We start from the raw sequence: 8,270 nt of genomic DNA on the forward strand, positions 1-8,270 counted from the left end.
TCATCATACATATCAATCTCAGTTGCATCCTATGACTATAATACCACAGAATTGAAGGTGTCCGAATAATACTGTATGCGTCGCCACCATCTCTTCGACCGGATCTTGTTCACAGAATCTATGAGAGGAGACCTTCAGCTAGGTCTGAGAAGTGAAACAAAGTGGATCCACCAACTACTCAGAACATTACTATTCTTCAAAGAGGTGATACCTTTGGTGTAAGCCGTAAGTAACAGGACCTTTCTGCATAAAGAAATGATATTGAATGGTAAAGGATCTCAACAAGAGACCAATACATTCACACCTATCCTACAATATCTAGAAGAATCTAGAACTCCAAGAAACACTGCTATAGAAGTTATTAGACTTCATGAAGTGTTGTAACCAGGTTTTGGAATACATTGTAGTTATGAAGACAACTTCTCATACTATAATGGTGATTGAAATCCTATTACCTAAAAGAAAACAAGGGTTGTCAACTGAGAGAATAATTATCAGCCCGATAGAATAGCTTTCTGCGAATTAGTAGGAAGCCTTCTGGAAGATATTTATTGGTTGGTTAAGGAGTTATGGAGGTTTAAAGTCAGACGATCAAGAAAGGTTACGATTATGGCTACCTTCACAGATACAACACACAGGTAAAACTGATCATTTCATCAATAACGAAAACCATTAGAGCCAACTCAATTCAACTTGAGAACTAGGCCACAAGTCTAAATACTCTAAAGATCGGATAACTACTATTGGGAACAGTATAGTTCCGAGTTAGTTATATCATAATTAGCGAAGAGAGTATGGTGAAGTTCATGGTCTCCAGGTGTTTGCACCTTTCAAGAATACCCGACATTGCGAGTTATAATCAGAAAGGTACATAGTAGCATGATAAATAGAAGTAGCCCGCAAATACGCAGACGTGAAATATAAATATCGAAGTACTTTTCAAAACTTTAAACGTCACCAAGCCATGGAGAAGAGACCTTAACAATATAATATTGTTTTTATGATTCTATCTTACTTTACCAAATTTACTTCACTTACAGTAGTTATAAATGAAAAGAGTGAACTTGTACCTTCCTAGACAATCTCCGTCAACAGAAATGAATTTCAATTGGCCTTGACAATTCTGAAGTCTATCAGGTTGTCTCCGCCTAATAAAGTTATAATGAAATTTTGTACATATTACCAAATTCAGCGAATACAATTAAGTAGTAGATTGTAACCTGTTTGCAAGATACTAGTCACGTTATTGGTAAAGGTACGATAGTTGACAGGTGGCCTACTCTACTAGAGAGGTGGCGAGAGCTGAAAACTAAAGGAGATTTCTAAGGTGTATTGAGAAACAAAGAAGTAACTGTTCAACCAAGTATATTGAAATACTGTCTGTCGAAGTCTGCCTTTTCCATTGTGGAATCAGGCGGTCTTTAAATACACAAATCTGTTCATGTCTAGCATGAACGAAACTAATCAAAGGTATCAATTGATACACTTTGGTAAAACTAATTAAGTATCAAAGCAATACTTAAAACAAAACATAAAACAAAATCAAGTATTAAACAATACTTAAAACAAACCAAGTATTAAAGCGATACTTAAAACAAAATATAAAACAAAACTAAGTATCAAACGATACTTAAAATAAACCAAGTATCAAATCGATACTTAAAACAAAACATAAAACAAAACTAATAACCGTGTATTCATACCAGTTACATGGATACTAGAATGATATCGAAGTGGGCAAAAGGAGCTAACCTATATATTTGGTAGCATTGAAACTAAAATTCACTTTACATTCGATCTTTGGACCTCTCCTAACTATCGCTCTTTTCTTGGTGTTGCACACTGGCTTGACTCAGATCAGTATTTGAAAAGTACAGTGATAGGGCTGAGAAGATTTTGTCGACCACACAGAGGGAAGACCAAGTGAAATATTTTTAGGATATTATTACCCCTTATAGGATAGAGTGAAAGATTAGCTACTTCACATTAGATAACACAAAAAATAATAATACAACACTACAACATATTTCTTCCTACCTCACAGCAATTAATATCTCGTTCAATCTAATTCAAAAACATCATCACCGCTTCAGGCACATTCTCAACCTGGTTCTGAAGGCATTTCTCTTTGGAGAGAATCTGGAAACTTTTAACTCTGAAATTAACTCCTATTAAGAGCTAAATAAGGAAGTTGAGGAGTTGGAGGCCTGGAGGTGGATGGGCCCCCCCAAAAGGTTATACAATATTTTAGTTTGGATTACATAAATGCCACAAAGGTGCAAGAAATTTGAAGAAAAAGTCATGCAACTTTTACCTAACTCAAAGGCATTAACCTTAATATTAGGAAACCTAACCCACTGGAGTGGTAACTACCTATCTCTCACCGGTTCCTTTACTCTCCGTGAACTAATCGAAGATTTTATTTCATCTACCATCTGACATAACGAGAACAGAGAGAAGGATAACCTTCCCCAGTCATTAAAACAGGATGAGCTTTCTCCTGCCAATTGGGATGTTATATGCGATATAATAAACTTCCTCCAACTATTCCATAAGTGGCAGATCTGTCTCCAGAAGTGGGAATGCTATAGCTAAATGTATGAAATATTTCCCGCAATGGACAAACTCTTATGTTATTTAGAAAAAAGTAAATCCCTATATGAGAATATGTCTTATTAGCATAATCCAAAACAAATTTGAACAACATTGTCATGAATGTGTAGGCACTGATGTGTGGAGAGGAAGGAACTTTCTTCTTGTATTTTCTAACTATGCTGCCACTGCTACCTAAGGTGAAATTCATGTCTGTGCCAAGCTACCACTTGTCATGTCTTCCCAACTTTTAACCCTAATGACTATGAGGTTAGCCCCAGTACTACATACACTCCCGTGTTAACACTACCCCTACTGGTGTACCCTCATATTTCTCAAACTAGAACTAGCTAGAAAAAAAAGAGATTTATATCTAAACCCCACTATTTCCATTCGGACATCTAACATAGTCCACATATAGAAATAATCCTCCGATGACTCTCTCCCATAACCGGTTTCGTCAACCCATCCACTGCCATATCTCCAGTCCTACAATACTTCATCATAACCTCCATTCTATCCTCAATGACCTCCCTTATCCTTTGTACTTGAACTACCATGTGTCTTGAATGTGGTTTGTATGCCGTGTCTTTGAAGATGGAGAGAGAAGCCTGATTATCATAGTAGAGTGTGCTCAGGAGTAGGAGCATCTTCATAACCTCTGATACTAGTTGTCTGAACTGAAGAAGCTCCGTGATTGCTATAGCACTTGCGATGAACTCTGCATCTACCATACTAGTTGCTGTGATTGGTTGTCTATTCGAATACTAGTGGATTACAGCAGATCCAACCCGAAGCAGATATCCCGTCATGGATTTCATGGTAACAGTATCTCTGATAAAGTCTGAATCAAAAAATCCTGTGAGATGAATCCCATCATCCATACCTCCCCCCAGACTGAGCCTGAGATGCTTCGTTTTAATCAAGTAGTATAGAATCTTCTTTTCCACATACCTAGTGGTACTGTGAAGGATCTATGTTGTACCTTTCCAAGAATAACATGACAAAGGCGATGTCTGGTCTGGTACTCTTAGCTATCCAGCCTAGGCTCCCAACAAGCTGTTGGTATAGAGACCTGTTACATGCTTCTCTGTCCTGTGCCCTCGTCCTTGGTTTGTCCTTATCCATCAGTGTTGTGACCAGCTTACACTCCCCTCTCCCAAATCTTTCTACAACCTGTCTTATGTAGCTCTCCTGTGTAATATAGACTTGCCTACTGATGAGGTCTCTCAAGATTACCATTCCAAGAAAGTGCCTAACTGGTCCTACATCTACCATCTCGAACTGCACTTTCAGCTTCCTTTTAATTTGGTACACTTTCTAAGGCTCCCCCGTCATTAGGAGATCATCAACATAGAGAGCGAGGATAGTGCCATCGACATGCATATAGATGCAGCAGTCGAACCACCCACGCCAAAATCCTAGACTCAAGACCAAGTATTCGTCGAACATCGTATACCAGTATTGGGGTGACTGTTTTAGCCCATGCAGACTCCAATTCAGGTATCCTAGCTGCAGGTCACTCATAACTCTTATTGGTAGTTGAACATAAACCTCCTTGATCTGACTTCCAAGAAAGACTGTAACAACATCCATTTGATATACTAGATATCCTCATACTCCAGCAATAGCGAGTACGATCTGTACACTTAACATGCTCGCTACCGAAGGGAATGTTTCCATAAAGTTCAAATCTTCAACTAGCCAGAATCCTTGTACCATGAGTCTGGCCTTGTACTACACTGTTTCACTCTCAGGACTGAGCTTTTTTAGCAGAATCAGCTTGGTGAATATATGTTTCTTCCCTGCTCTCGATAAATGTAAGAACCTTGTTTTTCATCACTGAGGTGCATTCCGAATCAACCACGTTTTGCCAGTATGCCACCTCAATGGTTTCTATTGCCACTTTGTGGTTTTTACTGGTCCTACCTCAACCATATAAACTGCCAATACTATCATAGGTACAGTAGTTCTAGAGGCTTGAGCCTGTCCCTCACTCTGTATTCATCTACTCTGAATCACCAGTATAGTCCCAGTCTTCAAACCCCAACAGGTATTATTCCCATCAGCTTATAGCTCCAGTACTATCCTGGTATTACGAATGTGGCTTGACATGGAAAATATTTTCACATGACACATAATTATGAGTGATAGGTATGTTATTGTTTTGTGCATATGACTTATTCATGTCATATGATTTGTTATGTTATGGTTTTGCACATGACTCAAATATGAGTAAAGGAATATACACCTAGTGAGTATGCCTTATAAGTGTGCCTTGCGGGTATGCCTTGTACATATGATTTATTTTTTGCACATGACCTTGCTACGAGGTCATGGGTTTTGAACATGTGACCACTTTGAGTCACATGACTATGGGTGGAAAAAACACTATATAAGGAGGCCAGAATGGCCGAGGAGGATAGGTTATTCATACTTTGTTCTAAGTACTTTTCCTTATCCTTGCCATCGCTTCACCCTGAGCGATTCTTTCACACTCATGATGGGGCTTGATGCCTTGCATTCTGGGGGAGATATTTGAGTTTGCTCAGTAGTTACTGGAGTTCTTGGTTTTGAGGTCTGTTGGTGTTGTATGATGGATTACTTGTTTGCTTCTCGTTTCGTTGCCTGCTGGTTATCTCATGATACTGGTACTTCAAGCTATTCATCAAGGTCGCTTACGAGCCCCTTTCAGTAAAATGTCTTCGGCTTCCTGTCTATTGTCCACTCACAGGTTTCGTGTTCAATTGGAGGAGATAGAATATTGCATTTGGGAGGATCACCTATGTCGTTCTTTGAGCCAGCTGATGGTTGTTAAGTTTTAACGGAGTCCTTAGTTCTCGCAATACAAAACGCCCTTGGGTTAGACTCATGATCTTTCCAAGTTCAACTCATCGTACTAGCCACATCATTCCTCAGGTAGCAGGGCAGTGCCTGCCCAGTCCCTCCTCGTTATGTTACGTTTCTACAGTTGGAATCCTACGATGTTGTTTATCACTATTCCCTTGGAGTTTTTGTCCTTGCAGTATTTATGGTAGTTCAGTCAGGTGTCTCCTCCTCATCTTGGTGGGGATGGCTTTGACCCTGAAAACTCTTACCCCCTGGTATGGTTATTGTTGTAGCCTAGGGTGGTGTAGGATAATTGGCTGCCGGACACTGGTGTTGTCTGTGCGTTTGGGTAGTTCGGTTATGGATTGTAGTTGGCGGCTTCACCCATTGCAAGTTGGGCCTACCTTCAATTTGTCTGCTTCTGTTCGTTCGCCTTACACTCTTCATATCCTATCGGTTGGGGGTACCTCTTGCCCATCGTTCGGTCTGTGCCTGTTGCCGGACCTGTGGGGCTACCTTTTGCTGGCTCTGCCTACTCTTTCCTGGCTTGGTTAGACTCGGTTTGATTGGGCTGGATGCTGTGGCTGGTGCTGGTGCCTTCAGGTGTTGGTGCTGCCTACTTTGTGACTTCCAACCATGGCTGGTGGGTCCCCCTCGGCTGTGAGGTGCTGAGGGATGGAGCTCCGTTAGTATGGCGAAGTCTAGTGGCTGCCTGATGGGGCTGGGTATGGCTGCCCTGTGGCTATCGGATGGTTGATCTGTCTGAGGGGCTGGTGGGGCTGGATGGGCTCTGTGGCGTCTGGCATGTGGGGTGTGGGGGGGGCTGATTGGGGGGGGAGAGGCACCTGCATGTACCGGTGGAGCCTGTGTCAGGTTGGGCGAGGTTTAATTAAGTGTTGCCGGTTCAGTTGAACTGTCGGGTGAAGCTGCTAAGTGCTGTAAAGATCCTCGATAGACTGGCTGGCTGACAGCCACCTGTGCGGATAGTGGGTTGCGACCACATGGTTGGACTTGTTTGGGTCTTGTGCATTGGGTTTTGTGGGATTTGTTTGGTTTCTTTAGTTTGGCTATGGGTTTGGCAGAATGAGGCACTGCACCACAGGTGGGAGATAGGTCCCACTGACCTTTTTTGGTCTGTTACTACCTCTATGTATTTCTTTTGTATGTTGTTTTAGTTGGGGGACAGGCAGAGGGTACAGGTCCTCCTCACCGGTACACTCTTCAGAGGCAACCAGCAAAGTGGGTTCATAGGATCGATGGTCTGGCATCCGGGTGCAAGAGGTGAACATGTTGGTTACCTCCTCCCTGCCATTGTGTCGCCTGTAGGTTTAGTTTGTATTTGTTAATTTTCTACCGTGGTGGTGGTTTTAGAGGACGGTATTCAGACCGGATGGTAGTGATTTTGTATTTGTTGGATGAGGAACCTGGTCGAGTTGGTCTTTGGCTTGGCTTCAGCTACCCGTTGTGCTGGTTGGCTTCATTCCAGAGGGGCTATAGACTTGGACTGGAGTGGGCACTAGGTTGTTTGATAGTCTTGTAATTAGTTCTCATGTGGGCATAACTCGGGGATGGCAGGTGTGGGGCCGTGGACTTAGTTAGCTTAGGATTAGTGGTATACCGGTTAGCGATATCCCTGTGCCGGCGGAGGCTCGTCGTATGCCAGTGTTGGCAGTATGAGTTTAAATAAAATTAGATTGAATTCTAAGTACTTTTCCTACTTATTACTATAACGAATATAAAACACCTTTAACCTCTTTATCATTATTATGACCTTTATTACTATTACACCAAGAGAACTCTTCATGAAAGGAGAGTTAGAGAAAGCTTACGATAGGCATTCCCAATAGAAGTCTGAGTTCTTGTACTATCAGTAATGTAGGCATTGGCCTAGAGCTATTGAAAGACTAGGAAAAAGGAGAAAGGAAGCATCATTCTCCATCACCAAGAATTGACCATCAGAAAAGGGATTGTTACACCTGTGAACCTTTATCATTATTGCTGCATGTTGGCAAGATGTCTCTTCTTCCTCCTCATTTTCATTGTCGTCCTTTTTCTTAGTTCTATCCCTGTCATCATCCTTCCTACCACTTTCTTCAGGTCCTTGATCATCCTCATCATCAAACTCATCATTCTATGCTATGTGCCTCTCTCAGGGTTGCACATCAGGTACACAGTAATGTTGTAGAGGTTCGCCACCAGTGTCAGACATCAGTTAGTATGAGATGGCTTCTTGGAAGACAACATCGTGTGAGATGTAGAATGTCTTCTTCACCAGGTCATAAAGCCCGTACTGCTTTGTGGTATCCATATATCCAACAAACATGCAGCATCAAGCTGTTTTCTCCATTTTCTTTTGAGTTTTACTGGAAACTTGTGTAAAGGCTACACATTCCCAGATGCAATGGTATTTGTAAGTCGGCCCCACCCCGTGCCATTACTTATACAGTGTCTGTCCATCTGGTACAGCTTTGGTCGTGAGTCAATTCCTGGCATAAATTGCAGCAATCACTGCCTCACCCCAGTATTCTTTCAGTGTACTCACTGTATGAAGAAGAGTACAAGTAGTACTTAAGACTGTTCTGTTTGCTCATTCACTTGTCTCATTCGACTGTGGGATATATGGAGTGGTTCTCTGTACCTCAATTCCTTCCTGTTGCAAGAGATGGCAGAACTCATTCAAGGTGTACTCCCCGCACCCATCCGTTCTCAACTTCTTAATAAATTTCCTATGATATTTCTCCACTTGAGCCTTGTATTTCTTGAAAAAGTGTTGGACTTCATACTTCTACTTGATGAGGTAATCCATCTTGATATGGGAGCAAGCGACCGGTTATAAAGGCGCACAGTAT

Source organism: Tuber melanosporum, assembly GCF_000151645.1.
Source record: "Tuber melanosporum whole genome shotgun sequence assembly, scaffold_44, strain Mel28".
Lineage (NCBI taxonomy): Eukaryota > Fungi > Ascomycota > Pezizomycetes > Pezizales > Tuberaceae > Tuber > Tuber melanosporum.